Source organism: Myodes glareolus, chromosome 14 (genome assembly GCF_982192425.1).
Source record: "Myodes glareolus chromosome 14, mMyoGla1.1, whole genome shotgun sequence".
Taxonomy (NCBI): domain Eukaryota; kingdom Metazoa; phylum Chordata; class Mammalia; order Rodentia; family Cricetidae; genus Myodes; species Myodes glareolus.
In genome coordinates, this window is record NC_142039.1 from 242,533 (window position 1) to 262,592 (window position 20,060).

Below are 20,060 nucleotides of genomic sequence, written 5' to 3' on the forward strand. Positions count from 1 at the left end.
AGCTTAAGGCAGTTTCAAAAGAGAGTGATTTTCTCTAAAAGAAGAGCATTTAGAAAGTGAAGCGACACTCCATTCACTTCGCACAGTGAATTGAAGTGTTTTAACAGACTGCTTCTCTTTCAAAGAAACAGATGTGAATTTCTTGTGAACGCTTGTAAGTAGCTTTAGGCAGTTTCAAAAGAGAGTGAATTTCTCTAAAAGGAGAGCATATAGAAACTGAAGGAACACTCCATTCACTTCGCACAGTGAATTGAAGTGTTGGAACAGACTGCTTCTCTTTCAGAGAAAAAGATGTGAGTTTCTTGTGAATGCTTGTAAGTCGCTTAAGGCAGTTTCAAAAGAGAGTGATTTCCTCTAAAAGGAGAGCATTTAGAAAGTGAAGCAACACTCCATTCACTTCGCACAGTGAATTGAAGTGTTGGAACAGACTGCTTCTCTTTCAGAGAAACGCATGTGAATTTCTGTTAAATGCTTGTAAGTAGCTTAAGGCACTTTCAAAGGAAAGGAATTTTCTCTAAAAGGACAGCTTTTAGAAAGTGAAGCAACACTCCACTCACTTCGCACAGTGAAATGAAGTGTTGGAACAAACTGCTTCTCTTTCAGAGAAACGCATGTGAATTTCTGTTGAATGCTTGTAAGTAGCTTAAGGCACTTTCAAAGGAAAGTGATTTTCTCTGAAAGGACTGCATTTAGAAAGTGAAGAAACACTCCATTCACTTCACACAGTGAATTGAAGAATTGGACCAGACTGCTTCTCTTTCAGAGAAACGGATATGAGTTATTTGTGAATGCTTGTAAGTAGCTTAAGGCACTTTCAAAGGAAAGTGATTTTCTCTGAAAGGACAGCATTTAGAAAGTGAAGCAACACTCCATTCACTTTGCACAGTGAATTGAAGTGTTGGAACAGACAGCTTCTCTTTCAGAGAAACAGATGTGAGTTTCGGTTAAATGCTTGTAAGTAGCTTAAGGCACTTTCAAAGGAAAGTGATATTCTCTGAGGGGACAGCATTTAGAAAGTGAAGCAACACTCCATTCACTTCGCACAGTGAATTGAAGTGTTGGAACAGACTGCTTCTCTTTCAGAGAAACAGATGTGAGTTTCTTGTGATTGCTTGTAAGTAGCTTAAGGGAGTTTCAAAAGAGAGTGATTTTCTCTAAAAGGAGAGCATATAGAAAGTGAAGCAACACTCCATTCACTTCGCACAGTGAATTGAAGTGTTGGAACAGACTGCTTCTCTTTCAGAGAAACGCATGTGAATTTCTGTTGAATGGTTGTAAGTAGCTTAAGGCACTTTCAAAGGAAAGTGATTTTCTCTGAAAGGACAGCATTTAGAAAGTGAAGCAACACTCCATTCACTTCGCACAATGAATTGAAGTGTTGGTACAGACTGCTTCTCTTTCAGAGAGACGCATGTGAATTTCTGTTGAATGCTTGTAAGTAGCTTAAGGCACTTTCAAGAGAAAGTGATTTTCTCTGAAAGGACAGCATTTAAAAAGTGAAGCAACACTCCATTCACTTTGCAAAGTGAATTGAAGTGTTGGAACAGACACCATCTCTTTCATAGAAACACATTTGAGTTTCCTGTGAATGCTTGTAAGTAGCTTAAGACACTTTCAAAGGAAAGTGATTTTCTCTGAAAGGACAGCATTTAGAAAGTGAAGCAACACTCCATTCACTTCGCACAGTGAATTGAAGTGTTGGAACAGACTGCTTCTCTTTCAGAAAAATGCTTGTGAGTTTCTTGTGAATGCTTGTAAGTAGCTTAAGGCACTTTCAAAGGAAAGTGATTTTCTCTGAAACGACAGTATTTAGAAAGTGAAGCAACACTCCATTCACTTCGCACAGTGAATTCAAGTGTTGGAACAGACTACTTCTCTTTCAGAGAAACGGATTTGAGTGTTTTGTTAATGCTTGTAAGTAGCTTAAGGCACTTTCAAAGGAAAGTGATTTTCTCTGAAAGGACAGCATTTAGAAAGTGAAGAAACACTCCATTCACTTCGCACAGTGAATTGAAGTGTTGGAACAGACTACTTCTCTCTTAGAGAAAAAGATGTGAGTTTCTTGTGAACGCTTTTAAGTCGCTTAAGGCAGTTTCAAAAGAGAGTGATTTTCTCTAAAAGGAGAGCATTTAGAAAGTGAAGCAACACGCCATTCACTTCGCACCATGAATTGAAGTGTTGGAACAGACTGCTTCTCTTTCAGAGAAACGCATGTGAATTTCTGTTAAATGCTTGTAAGTAGCTTAGGGCCCTTTCAAAGGAAAGTGATTTTCTCTGAAAGGACTGCATTTAGAAAGTGAAGAAACACTCCATTCACTTCACACAGTGAATTGAAGAATTGGACCAGACTGCTTCTCTTTCAGAGAAACGGATATGAGTTATTTGTGAATGCTTGTAAGTAGCTTAAGGCACTTTCAAAGGAAAGTGATTTTCTCTGAAAGGACAGCATTTAGAAAGTTAAGCAACACTCCATTCACTTTGCACAGTGAATTGAAGTGTTGGAACAGACAGCTTCTCTTTCAGAGAAACAGATGTGAGTTTCGATTAAATGCTTGTAAGTAGCTTAAGGCACTTTCAAAGGAAAGTGATATTCTCTGAGGGGACAGCATTTAGAAAGTGAAGCAACACTCCATTCACTTCGCACAGTGAATTGAAGTGTTGGAACAGACTGCTTCTCTTTCAGAGAAACAGATGTGAGTTTCTTGTGATTGCTTGTAAGTAGCTTAAGGGAGTTTCAAAAGAGAGTGATTTTCTCTAAAAGGAGATGATATAGAAAGTGAAGCAACACTCCATTCACTTCGCACAGTGAATTGAAGTGTTGGAACAGACTGCTTCTCTTTCAGAGAAACGCATGTGAATTTCTGTTAAATGCTTGTAAGTAGCTTAAGGCACTTTCAAAGGAAAGTGATTTTCTCTGAAATGACAGCATTAAGAAAGTGAATCTAAACTCCATTCACTACGCACAGTGAATTGAAGTGTTGGAACAGACAGCTTCTCTTTCAGAGAAAAAGATGTGAATTTCTTGTGAATGCTAGTAAGTCACTTAAGACAGTTTAAAAAGAGAGTGATTTTCTCTAAAAGGGGAGCATTTAGAAAGTGAAGCAACACTCCATTCACTTCGCACAGTGAATTGAAATGTTGGAAGAGACTGCTTCTCTTTCAGAAAAATGCATGTGAGTTTCTTGTGAATGCTTGTAAGTAGCTTAAGGCAGTTTCAAAAGAGAGTGATTTTCTCTGAAAGGACAGCATTTAGAAAGTGAAGCAACACTCCATTCACTTTGCACAGTGAATTGAAGTGTTGGAACAGACAGCTTCTCTTTCAGAGAAACAGATGTGAGTTTCGGTTAAATGCTTGTAAGTAGCTTAAGGCACTTTCAAAGGAAAGTGATATTCTCTGAGGGGACAGCATTTAGAAAGTGAAGCAACACTCCATTCACTTCGCACAGTGAATTGAAGTGTTGGAACAGACTGCTTCTCTTTCAGAGAAACAGATGTGAGTTTCTTGTGATTGCTTGTAAGTAGCTTAAGGGAGTTTCAAAAGAGAGTGATTTTCTCTAAAAGGAGAGCATATAGAAAGTGAAGCAACACTCCATTCACTTCGCACAGTGAATTGAAGTGTTGGAACAGACTGCTTCTCTTTCAGAGAAACGCATGTGAATTTCTGTTGAATGGTTGTAAGTAGCTTAAGGCACTTTCAAAGGAAAGTGATTTTCTCTGAAAGGACAGCATTTAGAAAGTGAAGCAACACTCCATTCACTTCGCACAATGAATTGAAGTGTTGGTACAGACTGCTTCTCTTTCAGAGAGACGCATGTGAATTTCTGTTGAATGCTTGTAAGTAGCTTAAGGCACTTTCAAGAGAAAGTGATTTTCTCTGAAAGGACAGCATTTAAAAAGTGAAGCAACACTCCATTCACTTTGCAAAGTGAATTGAAGTGTTGGAACAGACACCATCTCTTTCATAGAAACACATTTGAGTTTCCTGTGAATGCTTGTAAGTAGCTTAAGACACTTTCAAAGGAAAGTGATTTTCTCTGAAAGGACAGCATTTAGAAAGTGAAGCAACACTCCATTCACTTCGCACAGTGAATTGAAGTGTTGGAACAGACTGCTTCTCTTTCAGAAAAATGCTTGTGAGTTTCTTGTGAATGCTTGTAAGTAGCTTAAGGCACTTTCAAAGGAAAGTGATTTTCTCTGAAACGACAGTATTTAGAAAGTGAAGCAACACTCCATTCACTTCGCACAGTGAATTCAAGTGTTGGAACAGACTACTTCTCTTTCAGAGAAACGGATTTGAGTGTTTTGTTAATGCTTGTAAGTAGCTTAAGGCACTTTCAAAGGAAAGTGATTTTCTCTGAAAGGACAGCATTTAGAAAGTGAAGAAACACTCCATTCACTTCGCACAGTGAATTGAAGTGTTGGAACAGACTACTTCTCTCTTAGAGAAAAAGATGTGAGTTTCTTGTGAACGCTTTTAAGTCGCTTAAGGCAGTTTCAAAAGAGAGTGATTTTCTCTAAAAGGAGAGCATTTAGAAAGTGAAGCAACACGCCATTCACTTCGCACCGTGAATTGAAGTGTTGGAACAGACTGCTTCTCTTTCAGAGAAACGCATGTGAATTTCTGTTAAATGCTTGTAAGTAGCTTAAGGCACTTTCAAACGAAAGTAATTTTCTCTAAAAGGACAGCTTTTAGAGAGTGAAGCAACACTCCACTCACTTCGCACAGTGAAATGAAGTGTTGGAACAAACTGCTTCTCTTTCAGAGAAACGCATGTGAATTTCTGTTGAATGCTTGTAAGTAGCTTAGGGCCCTTTCAAAGGAAAGTGATTTTCTCTGAAAGGACTGCATTTAGAAAGTGAAGAAACACTCCATTCACTTCACACAGTGAATTGAAGAATTGGACCAGACTGCTTCTCTTTCAGAGAAACGGATATGAGTTATTTGTGAATGCTTGTAAGTAGCTTAAGGCACTTTCAAAGGAAAGTGATTTTCTCTGAAAGGACAGCATTTAGAAAGTTAAGCAACACTCCATTCACTTTGCACAGTGAATTGAAGTGTTGGAACAGACAGCTTCTCTTTCAGAGAAACAGATGTGAGTTTCGATTAAATGCTTGTAAGTAGCTTAAGGCACTTTCAAAGGAAAGTGATATTCTCTGAGGGGACAGCATTTAGAAAGTGAAGCAACACTCCATTCACTTCGCACAGTGAATTGAAGTGTTGGAACAGACTGCTTCTCTTTCAGAGAAACAGATGTGAGTTTCTTGTGATTGCTTGTAAGTAGCTTAAGGGAGTTTCAAAAGAGAGTGATTTTCTCTAAAAGGAGATGATATAGAAAGTGAAGCAACACTCCATTCACTTCGCACAGTGAATTGAAGTGTTGGAACAGACTGCTTCTCTTTCAGAGAAACGCATGTGAATTTCTGTTAAATGCTTGTAAGTAGCTTAAGGCACTTTCAAAGGAAAGTGATTTTCTCTGAAATGACAGCATTAAGAAAGTGAAGCTAAACTCCATTCACTACGCACAGTGAATTGAAGTGTTGGAACAGACAGCTTCTCTTTCAGAGAAAAAGATGTGAATTTCTTGTGAATGCTAGTAAGTCACTTAAGACAGTTTAAAAAGAGAGTGATTTTCTCTAAAAGGGGAGCATTTAGAAAGTGAAGCAACACTCCATTCACTTCGCACAGTGAATTGAAATGTTGGAAGAGACTGCTTCTCTTTCAGAAAAATGCATGTGAGTTTCTTGTGAATGCTTGTAAGTAGCTTAAGGCAGTTTCAAAAGAGAGTGATTTTCTCTAAAAGGAGAGGATATAGAAAGTGAAGCAACGCTCCATTCACTTCGCACAGTGAATTGAAGTGTTGGAACAGACTGCTTCTCTTTCAGAGAAACGCATGTGAATTTCTGTTGAATGGTTGTAAGTAGCTTAAGGCACTTTCAAAGGAAAGTGATTTTCTCTGAAAGGACAGCATTTAGAGAGTGAAGCAACACTCCATTCACTTCGCACAGTGAATTCAAGTGTTGGAACAGACTGCTTCTCTTTCAGAAAAATGCATGTGAGTTTCTTGTGAATGCTTGTAAGTAGCTTAAGGCACTTTCAAAGGAAAGTGATTTTCTCTGAAAGGACAGCATTTAGAAAGTGAAGCAACACTCCATTCACTTCGCACAGTGAATTGAAGTGTTGGAACAGACTGCTTCTCTTTCAGAGAAATGCATGTGAATTTCTGTTGAATGCTTGTAAGTAGCTTAAGGCACTTTCAAGGGAAAGTGATTTTCTCTGAAAGGACAGCATTTAGAAAGTGAAGCAACACTCCATTCACTTCGCACATTGAATTGAAGTGTTGGAACAGACTGCTTCTCTTTCAGAGAAATGCATGTGAATTTCTGTTGAATGCTTGTAAGTAGCTTAAGGCACTTTCAAACGAAAGTGATTTTCTCTGAAAGGACAGCATTTAGAAAGTGAAGCAACACTCCATTCACTTCGCACAGTGAATTGTAGTGTTGGATCAGACAGCTTCTATTTCAGAGAAACAGATGTGAGTTTCTAGTGAATGCTTGTTAGTAGCTTAAGGCAGTTTCAAAAGAGAGTGATTTTCTCTAAAAGAAGAGCATTTTGAAAGTGAAGCAACACTCCATTCACTTCGCACAGTGAATTGAAGTGTTTTAACAGACTGCTTCTCTTTCAAAGAAACAGATGTGAATTTCTTGTGAACGCTTGTAAGTAGCTTTAGGCAGTTTCAAAAGAGAGTGAATTTCTCTAAAAGGAGAGCATACAGAAACTGAAGGAACACTCCATTCACTTCGGACAGTGAATTGAAGTGTTGGAACAGACTGCTTCTCTTTCAGAGAAAAAGATGTGAGTTTCTTGTGAATGCTTGTAAGTCGCTTAAGGCAGTTTCAAAAGGGAGTGATTTTCTCTAAAAGGAGAGCATTTAGAAAGTGAAGCAACACTCCATTCACTTCGCACAGTGAATTGAAGTGTTGGAACAGACTGCTTCTCTTTCAGAGAAACGCATGTGAATTTCTGTTAAATGCTTGTAAGTAGCTTAAGGCACTTTCAAAGGAAAGTAATTTTCTCTAAAAGGACAGCTTTTAGAAAGTGAAGCAACACTCCACTCACTTCGCACAGTGAAATGAAGTGTTGGAACAAACTGCTTCTCTTTCAGAGAAACGGATATGAGTTATGTGTGAATGCTTGTAAGTAGCTTAAGACACTTTCAAAGGAAAGTGATTTTCTCTGAAAGGACAGCATTTAGAAAGTGAAGCAACACTCCATTCACTTTGCACAGTGAATTGAAGTGTTGGAACAGACAGCTTCTCTTTCAGAGAAACAGATGTGAGTTTCGGTTAAATGCTTGTAAGTAGCTTAAGGCACTTTCAAAGGAAAGTGATATTCTCTGAGGGGACAGCATTTAGAAAGTGAAGCAACACTCCATTCACTTCGCACAGTGAATTGAAGTGTTGGAACAGACTGCTTCTCTTTCAGAGAAACAGATGTGAGTTTCTTGTGAATGCTTGTAAGTCGCTTAAGGCAGTTTCAAAAGAGAGTGATTTCCTCTAAAAGGAGAGCATTTAGAAAGTGAAGCAACACTCCATTCACTTCGCACAGTGAATTGAAGTGTTGGAACAGACTGCTTCTCTTTCAGAGAAACGCATGTGAATTTCTGTTAAATGCTTGTAAGTAGCTTAAGGCACTTTCAAAGGAAAGGAATTTTCTCTAAAAGGACAGCTTTTAGAAAGTGAAGCAACACTCCACTCACTTCGCACAGTGAAATGAAGTGTTGGAACAAACTGCTTCTCTTTCAGAGAAACGCATGTGAATTTCTGTTGAATGCTTGTAAGTAGCTTAAGGCACTTTCAAAGGAAAGTGATTTTCTCTGAAAGGACTGCATTTAGAAAGTGAAGAAACACTCCATTCACTTCACACAGTGAATTGAAGAATTGGACCAGACTGCTTCTCTTTCAGAGAAACGGATATGAGTTATTTGTGAATGCTTGTAAGTAGCTTAAGGCACTTTCAAAGGAAAGTGATTTTCTCTGAAAGGACAGCATTTAGAAAGTGAAGCAACACTCCATTCACTTTGCACAGTGAATTGAAGTGTTGGAACAGACAGCTTCTCTTTCAGAGAAACAGATGTGAGTTTCGGTTAAATGCTTGTAAGTAGCTTAAGGCACTTTCAAAGGAAAGTGATATTCTCTGAGGGGACAGCATTTAGAAAGTGAAGCAACACTCCATTCACTTCGCACAGTGAATTGAAGTGTTGGAACAGACTGCTTCTCTTTCAGAGAAACGCATGTGAATTTCTGTTGAATGGTTGTAAGTAGCTTAAGGCACTTTCAAAGGAAAGTGATTTTCTCTGAAAGGACAGCATTTAGAAAGTGAAGAAACACTCCATTCACTTCGCACAATGAATTGAAGTGTTGGTACAGACTGCTTCTCTTTCAGAGAGACGCATGTGAATTTCTGTTGAATGCTTGTAAGTAGCTTAAGGCACTTTCAAGAGAAAGTGATTTTCTCTGAAAGGACAGCATTTAAAAAGTGAAGCAACACTCCATTCACTTCGCAAAGTGAATTGAAGTGTTGGAACAGACACCATCTCTTTCATAGAAACACATTTGAGTTTCCTGTGAATGCTTGTAAGTAGCTTAAGACACTTTCAAAGGAAAGTGATTTTCTCTGAAAGGACAGCATTTAGAAAGTGAAGCAACACTCCATTCACTTCGCACAGTGAATTGAAGTGTTGGAACAGACTGCTTCTCTTTCAGAAAAATGCTTGTGAGTTTCTTGTGAATGCTTGTAAGTAGCTTAAGGCACTTTCAAAGGAAAGTGATTTTCTCTGAAAGGACAGCATTTAGAAAGTGAAGCAACACTCCATTCACTTCGCACAGTGAATTCAAGTGTTGGAACAGACTACTTCTCTTTCAGAGAAACGGATTTGAGTGTTTTGTTAATGCTTGTAAGTAGCTTAAGGCACTTTCAAAGGAAAGTGATTTTCTCTGAAAGGACCGCATTTAGAAAGTGAAGAAACACTCCATTCACTTCGCACAGTGAATTGAAGTGTTGGAACAGACTACTTCTCTCTTAGAGAAAAAGATGTGAGTTTCTTGTGAACGCTTTTAAGTCGCTTAAGGCAGTTTCAAAAGAGAGTGATTTTCTCTAAAAGGAGAGCATTTAGAAAGTGAAGCAACACGCCATTCACTTCGCACCGTGAATTGAAGTGTTGGAACAGACTGCTTCTCTTTCAGAGAAACGCATGTGAATTTCTGTTAAATGCTTGTAAGTAGCTTAAGGCACTTTCAAACGAAAGTAATTTTCTCTAAAAGGACAGCTTTTAGAGAGTGAAGCAACACTACACTCACTTCGCACAGTGAAATGAAGTGTTGGAACAAACTGCTTCTCTTTCAGAGAAACGCATGTGAATTTCTGTTGAATGCTTGTAAGTAGCTTAGGGCCCTTTCAAAGGAAAGTGATTTTCTCTGAAAGGACTGCATTTAGAAAGTGAAGAAACACTCCATTCACTTCACACAGTGAATTGAAGAATTGGACCAGACTGCTTCTCTTTCAGAGAAACGGATATGAGTTATTTGTGAATGCTTGTAAGTAGCTTAAGGCACTTTCAAAGGAAAGTGATTTTCTCTGAAAGGACAGCATTTAGAAAGTTAAGCAACACTCCATTCACTTTGCACAGTGAATTGAAGTGTTGGAACAGACAGCTTCTCTTTCAGAGAAACAGATGTGAGTTTCGATTAAATGCTTGTAAGTAGCTTAAGGCACTTTCAAAGGAAAGTGATATTCTCTGAGGGGACAGCATTTAGAAAGTGAAGCAACACTCCATTCACTTCGCACAGTGAATTGAAGTGTTGGAACAGACTGCTTCTCTTTCAGAGAAACAGATTGAGTTTCTTGTGATTGCTTGTAAGTAGCTTAAGGGAGTTTCAAAAGAGAGTGATTTTCTCTAAAAGGAGATGATATAGAAAGTAAAGCAACACTCCATTCACTTCTCACAGTGAATTGAAGTGTTGGAACAGACTGCTTCTCTTTCAGAGAAACGCATGTGAATTTCTGTTAAATGCTTGTAAGTAGCTTAAGGCACTTTCAAAGGAAAGTGATTTTCTCTGAAATGACAGCATTAAGAAAGTGAAGCTAAACTCCATTCACTACGCACAGTGAATTGAAGTGTTGGAACAGACAGCTTCTCTTTCAGAGAAAAAGATGTGAATTTCTTGTGAATGCTAGTAAGTCACTTAAGACAGTTTAAAAAGAGAGTGATTTTCTCTAAAAGGGGAGCATTTAGAAAGTGAAGCAACACTCCATTCACTTCGCACAGTGAATTGAAATGTTGGAAGAGACTGCTTCTCTTTCAGAAAAATGCATGTGAGTTTCTTGTGAATGCTTGTAAGTAGCTTAAGGCAGTTTCAAAAGAGAGTGATTTTCTCTAAAAGGAGAGCATATAGAAAGTGAAGCAACGCTCCATTCACTTCGCACAGTGAATTGAAGTGTTGGAACAGACTGCTTCTCTTTCAGAGAAACGCATGTGAATTTCTGTTGAATGGTTGTAAGTAGCTTAAGGCACTTTCAAAGGAAAGTGATTTTCTCTGAAAGGACAGCATTTAGAAAGTGAAGCAACACTCCATTCACTTCGCACAGTGAATTGAAGTGTTGGAACAGACTGCTTCTCTTTCAGAGAAACGGATTTGCGTGTTTTGTGAATGCTTGTAAGTAGCTTAAGGCACTTTCAAAGGAAAGTGATTTTCTCTGAAAGGACAGCATTTAGAAAGTGAAGCAACACTCCATTCACTTCGCACAGTGAATTGAATTGTTGGAACAGACTGCTTCTCTTTCAAAGAAAAAGATGTGAGTTTCTTGTGAATGCTTGTAAGTCGCTTAAGGCAGTTTCAAAAGAGAGTGATTTTCTTTAAAAGGAGAGCATTTAGAAAGTGAAACTACACTCCATTCACTTCGCACAGTGAATTGAAGTGTTGGTACAGACTGGTTATCTTTCAGAGAAACGTATGTGAATTTCTGTTAAATGCTTGTAAGTAGCTTAAGGCACTTTCAAAGGAAAGTGATTTTCTCTGAAAGGACAGCATTTAGAAAGTGAAGCAACACTCCATTCACTTCGCACAGTGAATTGAAGTGTTGGAACAGACTGCTTCTCTTTCAGAGAAACAGATGTGAGTTTCTTGTGATTGCTTGTAAGTAGCTTAAGGGAGTTTCAAAAGAGAGTGATTTTCTCTAAAAGGAGAGCATATAGAAAGTGAAGCAACACTCCATTCACTTCGCACAGTGAATTGAAGTGTTGGAACAGACTGCTTCTCTTTCAGAGAAACGCATGTGAATTTCTGTTAAATGCTTGTAAGTAGCTTAAGGCACTTTCAAAGGAAAGTGATTTTCTCTGAAATGACAGCATTAAGAAAGTGAAGCTAAACTCCATTCACTACGCACAGTGAATTGAAGTGTTGGAACAGACAGCTTCTCTTTCAGAGAAAAAGATGTGAATTTCTTGTGAATGCTAGTAAGTCACTTAAGACAGTTTAAAAAGAGAGTGATTTTCTCTAAAAGGGGAGCATTTAGAAAGTGAAGCAACACTCCATTCACTTCGCACAGTGAATTGAAATGTTGGAAGAGACTGCTTCTCTTTCAGAAAAATGCATGTGAGTTTCTTGTGAATGCTTGTAAGTAGCTTAAGGCAGTTTCAAAAGAGAGTGATTTTCTCTAAAAGGAGAGCATATAGAAAGTGAAGCAATGCTCCATTCACTTCGCACAGTGAATTGAAGTGTTGGAACAGACTGCTTCTCTTTCAGAGAAACGCATGTGAATTTCTGTTGAATGGTTGTAAGTAGCTTAAGGCACTTTCAAAGGAAAGTGATTTTCTCTGAAAGGACAGCATTTAGAAAGTGAAGCAACACTCCATTCACTTCGCACAGTGAATTGAAGTGTTGGAACAGACTGCTTCTCTTTCAGAGAAACGGATTTTCGTGTTTTGTGAATGCTTGTAAGTAGCTTAAGGCACTTTCAAAGGAAAGTGATTTTCTCTGAAAGGACAGCATTTAGAAAGTGAAGCAACACTCCATTCACTTCGCACAGTGAATTGAAGTGTTGGAGCAGACTGCTTCTCTTTCAGAGAAACGCATGTGAATTTCTGTTGAATGCTTGTAAGTAGCTTAAGGCACTTTCAAAGGAAAGTTATTTTCTCTGAAACGACAGCATTTAGAGAGTGAAGCAACACTCCATTCACTTCGCACAGTGAATTCAAGTGTTGGAACAGACTGCTTCTCTTTCAGAAAAATGCATGTGAGTTTCTTGTGAATGCTTGTAAGTAGCTTAAGGCACTTTCCAAGGAAAGTGATTTTCTCTGAAAGGACAGCATTTAGAAAGTGAAGCAACACTCCATTCACTTCGCACAGTGAATTGAAGTGTTGGAACAGACTGCTTCTCTTTCAGAGAAATGCATGTGAATTTCTGTTGAATGCTTGTAAGTAGCTTAAGGCACTTTCAAGGGAAAGTGATTTTCTCTGAAAGGACAGCATTTAGAAAGTGAAGCAACACTCCATTCACTTCGCACATTGAATTGAAGTGTTGGAACAGACTGCTGCTCTTTCAGAGAAATGCATGTGAATTTCTGTTGAATGCTTGTAAGTAGCTTAAGGCACTTTCAAACGAAAGTGATTTTCTCTGAAAGGACAGCATTTAGAAAGTGAAGCAACACTCCATTCACTTCGCACAGTGAATTGTAGTGTTGGAACAGACAGCTTCTCTTTCAGAGAAACAGATGTGAGTTTCTTGTGAATGCTTGTTAGTAGCTTAAGGCAGTTTCAAAAGAGAGTGATTTTCTCTAAAAGAAGAGCATTTAGAAAGTGAAGCAACACTCCATTCACTTCGCACAGTGAATTGAAGTGTTTTAACAGACTGCTTCTCTTTCAAAGAAACAGATGTGAATTTCTTGTGAACGCTTGTAAGTAGCTTTAGGCAGTTTCAAAAGAGAGTGAATTTCTCTAAAAGGAGAGCATATAGAAACTGAAGGAACACTCCATTCACTTCGCACAGTGAATTGAAGTGTTGGAACAGACTGCTTCTCTTTCAGAGAAAAAGATGTGAGTTTCTTGTGAATGCTTGTAAGTCGCTTAAGGCAGTTTCAAAAGAGAGTGATTTCCTCTAAAAGGAGAGCATTTAGAAAGTGAAGCAACACTCCATTCACTTCGCACAGTGAATTGAAGTGTTGGAACAGACTGCTTCTCTTTCAGAGAAACGCATGTGAATTTCTGTTAAATGCTTGTAAGTAGCTTAAGGCACTTTCAAAGGAAAGGAATTTTCTCTAAAAGGACAGCTTTTAGAAAGTGAAGCAACACTCCACTCACTTCGCACAGTGAAATGAAGTGTTGGAACAAACTGCTTCTCTTTCAGAGAAACGCATGTGAATTTCTGTTGAATGCTTGTAAGTAGCTTAAGGCACTTTCAAAGGAAAGTGATTTTCTCTGAAAGGACTGCATTTAGAAAGTGAAGAAACACTCCATTCACTTCACACAGTGAATTGAAGAATTGGACCAGACTGCTTCTCTTTCAGAGAAACGGATATGAGTTATTTGTGAATGCTTGTAAGTAGCTTAAGGCACTTTCAAAGGAAAGTGATTTTCTCTGAAAGGACAGCATTTAGAAAGTGAAGCAACACTCCATTCACTTTGCACAGTGAATTGAAGTGTTGGAACAGACAGCTTCTCTTTCAGAGAAACAGATGTGAGTTTCGGTTAAATGCTTGTAAGTAGCTTAAGGCACTTTCAAAGGAAAGTGATATTCTCTGAGGGGACAGCATTTAGAAAGTGAAGCAACACTCCATTCACTTCGCACAGTGAATTGAAGTGTTGGAACAGACTGCTTTTCTTTCAGAGAAACAGATGTGAGTTTCTTGTGATTGCTTGTAAGTAGCTTAAGGGAGTTTCAAAAGAGAGTGATTTTCTCTAAAAGGAGAGCATATAGAAAGTGAAGCAACACTCCATTCACTTCGCACAGTGAATTGAAGTGTTGGAACAGACTGCTTCTCTTTCAGAGAAACGCATGTGAATTTCTGTTGAATGGTTGTAAGTAGCTTAAGGCACTTTCAAAGGAAAGTGATTTTCTCTGAAAGGACAGCATTTAGAAAGTGAAGAAACACTCCATTCACTTCGCACAATGAATTGAAGTGTTGGTACAGACTGCTTCTCTTTCAGAGAGACGCATGTGAATTTCTGTTGAATGCTTGTAAGTAGCTTAAGGCACTTTCAAGAGAAAGTGATTTTCTCTGAAAGGACAGCATTTAAAAAGTGAAGCAACACTCCATTCACTTCGCACAGTGAATTGAAGTGTTGGAACAGACTGCTTCTCTTTCAGAGAAACGCATGTGAATTTCTGTTGAATGGTTGTAAGTAGCTTAAGGCACTTTCAAAGGAAAGTGATTTTCTCTGAAAGGACAGCATTTAGAAAGTGAAGCAACACTCCATTCACTTCGCACAGTGAATTGAAGTGTTGGAACAGACTGCTTCTCTTTCAGAGAAACGGATTTTCGTGTTTTGTGAATGCTTGTAAGTAGCTTAAGGCACTTTCAAAGGAAAGTGATTTTCTCTGAAAGGACAGCATTTAGAAAGTGAAGCAACACTCCATTCACTTCGCACAGTGAATTGAAGTGTTGGAGCAGACTGCTTCTCTTTCAGAGAAACGCATGTGAATTTCTGTTGAATGCTTGTAAGTAGCTTAAGGCACTTTCAAAGGAAAGTTATTTTCTCTGAAACGACAGCATTTAGAGAGTGAAGCAACACTCCATTCACTTCGCACAGTGAATTCAAGTGTTGGAACAGACTGCTTCTCTTTCAGAAAAATGCATGTGAGTTTCTTGTGAATGCTTGTAAGTAGCTTAAGGCACTTTCAAAGGAAAGTGATTTTCTCTGAAAGGACAGCATTTAGAAAGTGAAGCAACACTCCATTCACTTCGCACAGTGAATTGAAGTGTTGGAACAGACTGCTTCTCTTTCAGAGAAATGCATGTGAATTTCTGTTGAATGCTTGTAAGTAGCTTAAGGCACTTTCAAGGGAAAGTGATTTTCTCTGAAAGGACAGCATTTAGAAAGTGAAGCAACACTCCATTCACTTCGCACATTGAATTGAAGTGTTGGAACAGACTGCTGCTCTTTCAGAGAAATGCATGTGAATTTCTGTTGAATGCTTGTAAGTAGCTTAAGGCACTTTCAAACGAAAGTGATTTTCTCTGAAAGGACAGCATTTAGAAAGTGAAGCAACACTCCATTCACTTCGCACAGTGAATTGTAGTGTTGGAACAGACAGCTTCTCTTTCAGAGAAACAGATGTGAGTTTCTTGTGAATGCTTGTTAGTAGCTTAAGGCAGTTTCAAAAGAGAGTGATTTTCTCTAAAAGAAGAGCATTTAGAAAGTGAAGCAACACTCCATTCACTTCGCACAGTGAATTGAAGTGTTTTAACAGACTGCTTCTCTTTCAAAGAAACAGATGTGAATTTCTTGTGAACGCTTGTAAGTAGCTTTAGGCAGTTTCAAAAGAGAGTGAATTTCTCTAAAAGGAGAGCATATAGAAACTGAAGGAACACTCCATTCACTTCGCACAGTGAATTGAAGTGTTGGAACAGACTGCTTCTCTTTCAGAGAAAAAGATGTGAGTTTCTTGTGAATGCTTGTAAGTCGCTTAAGGCAGTTTCAAAAGAGAGTGATTTCCTCTAAAAGGAGAGCATTTAGAAAGTGAAGCAACACTCCATTCACTTCGCACAGTGAATTGAAGTGTTGGAACAGACTGCTTCTCTTTCAGAGAAACGCATGTGAATTTCTGTTAAATGCTTGTAAGTAGCTTAAGGCACTTTCAAAGGAAAGGAATTTTCTCTAAAAGGACAGCTTTTAGAAAGTGAAGCAACACTCCACTCACTTCGCACAGTGAAATGAAGTGTTGGAACAAACTGCTTCTCTTTCAGAGAAACGCATGTGAATTTCTGTTGAATGCTTGTAAGTAGCTTAAGGCACTTTCAAAGGAAAGTGATTTTCTCTGAAAGGACTGAATTTAGAAAGTGAAGAAACACTCCATTCACTTCACACAGTGAATTGAAGAATTGGACCAGACTGCTTCTCTTTCAGAGAAACGGATATGAGTTATTTGTGAATGCTTGTAAGTAGCTTAAGGCACTTTCAAAGGAAAGTGATTTTCTCTGAAAGGACAGCATTTAGAAAGTGAAGCAACACTCCATTCACTTTGCACAGTGAATTGAAGTGTTGGAACAGACAGCTTCTCTTTCAGAGAAACAGATGTGAGTTTCGGTTAAATGCTTGTAAGTAGCTTAAGGCACTTTCAAAGGAAAGTGATATTCTCTGAGGGGACAGCATTTAGAAAGTGAAGCAACACTCCATTCACTTCGCACAGTGAATTGAAGTGTTGGAACAGACTGCTTCTCTTTCAGAGAAACAGATGTGAGTTTCTTGTGATTGCTTGTAAGTAGCTTAAGGGAGTTTCAAAAGAGAGTGATTTTCTCTAAAAGGAGAGCATATAGAAAGTGAAGCAACACTCCATTCACTTCGCACAGTGAATTGAAGTGTTGGAACAGACTGCTTCTCTTTCAGAGAAACGCATGTGAATTTCTGTTGAATGGTTGTAAGTAGCTTAAGGCACTTTCAAAGGAAAGTGATTTTCTCTGAAAGGACAGCATTTAGAAAGTGAAGCAACACTCCATTCACTTCGCACAATGAATTGAAGTGTTGGTACAGACTGCTTCTTTTTCAGAGAGACGCATGTGAATTTCTGTTGAATGCTTGTAAGTAGCTTAAGGCACTTTCAAGAGAAAGTGATTTTCTCTGAAAGGACAGCATTTAAAAAGTGAAGCAACACTCCATTCACTTTGCAAAGTGAATTGAAGTGTTGGAACAGACACCATCTCTTTCATAGAAACACATTTGAGTTTCCTGTGAATGCTTGTAAGTAGCTTAAGACACTTTCAAAGGAAAGTGATTTTCTCTGAAAGGACAGCATTTAGAAAGTGAAGCAACACTCCATTCACTTCACACAGTGAATTGAAGTGTTGGAACAGACTGCTTCTCTTTCAGAAAAATGCTTGTGAGTTTCTTGTGAATGCTTGTAAGTAGCTTAAGGCACTTTCAAAGGAAAGTGATTTTCTCTGAAAGGACAGCATTTAGAAAGTGAAGCAACACTCCATTCACTTCGCACAGTGAATTCAAGTGTTGGAACAGACTACTTCTCTTTGAGAGAAACGGATTTGAGTGTTTTGTTAATGCTTGTAAGTAGCTTAAGGCACTTTCAAAGGAAAGTGATTTTCTCTGAAAGGACAGCATTTAGAAAGTGAAGAAACACTCCATTCACTTCGCACAGTGAATTGAAGTGTTGGAACAGACTACTTCTCTCTTAGAGAAAAAGATGTGAGTTTCTTGTGAATGCTTTTAAGTCGCTTAAGGCAGTTTCAAAAGAGAGTGATTTTCTCTAAAAGGAGAGCATTTAGAAAGTGAAGCAACACGCCATTCACTTCGCACCGTGAATTGAAGTGTTGGAACAGACTGCTTCTCTTTCAGAGAAACGCATGTGAATTTCTGTTAAATGCTTGTAAGTAGCTTAAGGCACTTTCAAACGAAAGTAATTTTCTCTAAAAGGACAGCTTTTAGAGAGTGAAGCAACACTCCACTCACTTCGCACAGTGAAATGAAGTGTTGGAACAAACTGCTTCTCTTTCAGAGAAACGCATGTGAATTTCTGTTGAATGCTTGTAAGTAGCTTAGGGCCCTTTCAAAGGAAAGTGATTTTCTCTGAAAGGACTGCATTTAGAAAGTGAAGAAACACTCCATTCACTTCACACAGTGAATTGAAGAATTGGACCAGACTGCTTCTCTTTCAGAGAAACGGATATGAGTTATTTGTGAATGCTTGTAAGTAGCTTAAGGCACTTTCAAAGGAAAGTGATTTTCTCTGAAAGGACAGCATTTAGAAAGTTAAGCAACACTCCATTCACTTTGCACAGTGAATTGAAGTGTTGGAACAGACAGCTTCTCTTTCAGAGAAACAGATGTGAGTTTCGATTAAATGCTTGTAAGTAGCTTAAGGCACTTTCAAAGGAAAGTGATATTCTCTGAGGGGACAGCATTTAGAAAGTGAAGCAACACTCCATTCACTTCGCACAGTGAATTGAAGTGTTGGAACAGACTGCTTCTCTTTCAGAGAAACAGATGTGAGTTTCTTGTGATTGCTTGTAAGTAGCTTAAGGGAGTTTCAAAAGAGAGTGATTTTCTCTAAAAGGAGATGATATAGAAAGTGAAGCAACACTCCATTCACTTCGCACAGTGAATTGAAGTGTTGGAACAGACTGCTTCTCTTTCAGAGAAACGCATGTGAATTTCTGTTAAATGCTTGTAAGTAGCTTAAGGCACTTTCAAAGGAAAGTGATTTTCTCTGAAATGACAGCATTAAGAAAGTGAAGCTAAACTCCATTCACTACGCACAGTGAATTGAAGTGTTGGAACAGACAGCTTCTCTTTCAGAGAAAAAGATGTGAATTTCTTGTGAATGCTAGTAAGTCACTTAAGACAGTTTAAAAAGAGAGTGATTTTCTCTAAAAGGGGAGCATTTAGAAAGTGAAGCAACACTCCATTCACTTCGCACAGTGAATTGAAATGTTGGAAGAGACTGCTTCTCTTTCAGAAAAATGCATGTGAGTTTCTTGTGAATGCTTGTAAGTAGCTTAAGGCAGTTTCAAAAGAGAGTGATTTTCTCTAAAAGGAGAGCATATAGAAAGTGAAGCAATGCTCCATTCACTTCGCACAGTGAATTGAAGTGTTGGAACAGACTGCTTCTCTTTCAGAGAAACGCATGTGAATTTCTGTTGAATGGTTGTAAGTAGCTTAAGGCACTTTCAAAGGAAAGTGATTTTCTCTGAAAGGACAGCATTTAGAGAGTGAAGCAACACTCCATTCACTTCGCACAGTGAATTCAAGTGTTGGAACAGACTGCTTCTCTTTCAGAAAAATGCATGTGAGTTTCTTGTGAATGCTTGTAAGTAGCTTAAGGCACTTTCAAAGGAAAGTGATTTTCTCTGAAAGGACAGCATTTAGAAAGTGAAGCAACACTCCATTCACTTCGCACAGTGAATTGAAGTGTTGGAACAGACTGCTTCTCTTTCAGAGAAATGCATGTGAATTTCTGTTGAATGCTTGTAAGTAGCTTAAGGCACTTTCAAGGGAAAGTGATTTTCTCTGAAAGGACAGCATTTAGAAAGTGAAGCAACACTCCATTCACTTCGCACATTGAATTGAAGTGTTGGAACAGACTGCTTCTCTTTCAGAGAAATGCATGTGAATTTCTGTTGAATGCTTGTAAGTAGCTTAAGGCACTTTCAAACGAAAGTGATTTTCTCTGAAAGGACAGCATTTAGAAAGTGAAGCAACACTCCATTCACTTCGCACAGTGAATTGTAGTGTTGGAACAGACAGCTTCTCTTTCAGAGAAACAGATGTGAGTTTCTTGTGAATGCTTGTTAGTAGCTTAAGGCAGTTTCAAAAGAGAGTGATTTTCTCTAAAAGAAGAGCATTTTGAAAGTGAAGCAACACTCCATTCACTTCGCACAGTGAATTGAAGTGTTTTAACAGACTGCTTCTCTTTCAAAGAAACAGATGTGAATTTCTTGTGAACGCTTGTAAGTAGCTTTAGGCAGTTTCAAAAGAGAGTGAATTTCTCTAAAAGGAGAGCATACAGAAACTGAAGGAATACTCCATTCACTTCGCACAGTGAATTGAAGTGTTGGAACAGACTGCTTCTCTTTCAGAGAAAAAGATGTGAGTTTCTTGTGAATGCTTGTAAGTCGCTTAAGGCAGTTTCAAAAGGGAGTGATTTTCTCTAAAAGGAGAGCATTTAGAAAGTGAAGCAACACTCCATTCACTTCGCACAGTGAATTGAAGTGTTGGAACAGACTGCTTCTCTTTCAGAGAAACGCATGTGAATTTCTGTTAAATGCTTGTAAGTAGCTTAAGGCACTTTCAAAGGAAAGTAATTTTCCTTAAAAGGACAGCTTTTAGAAAGTGAA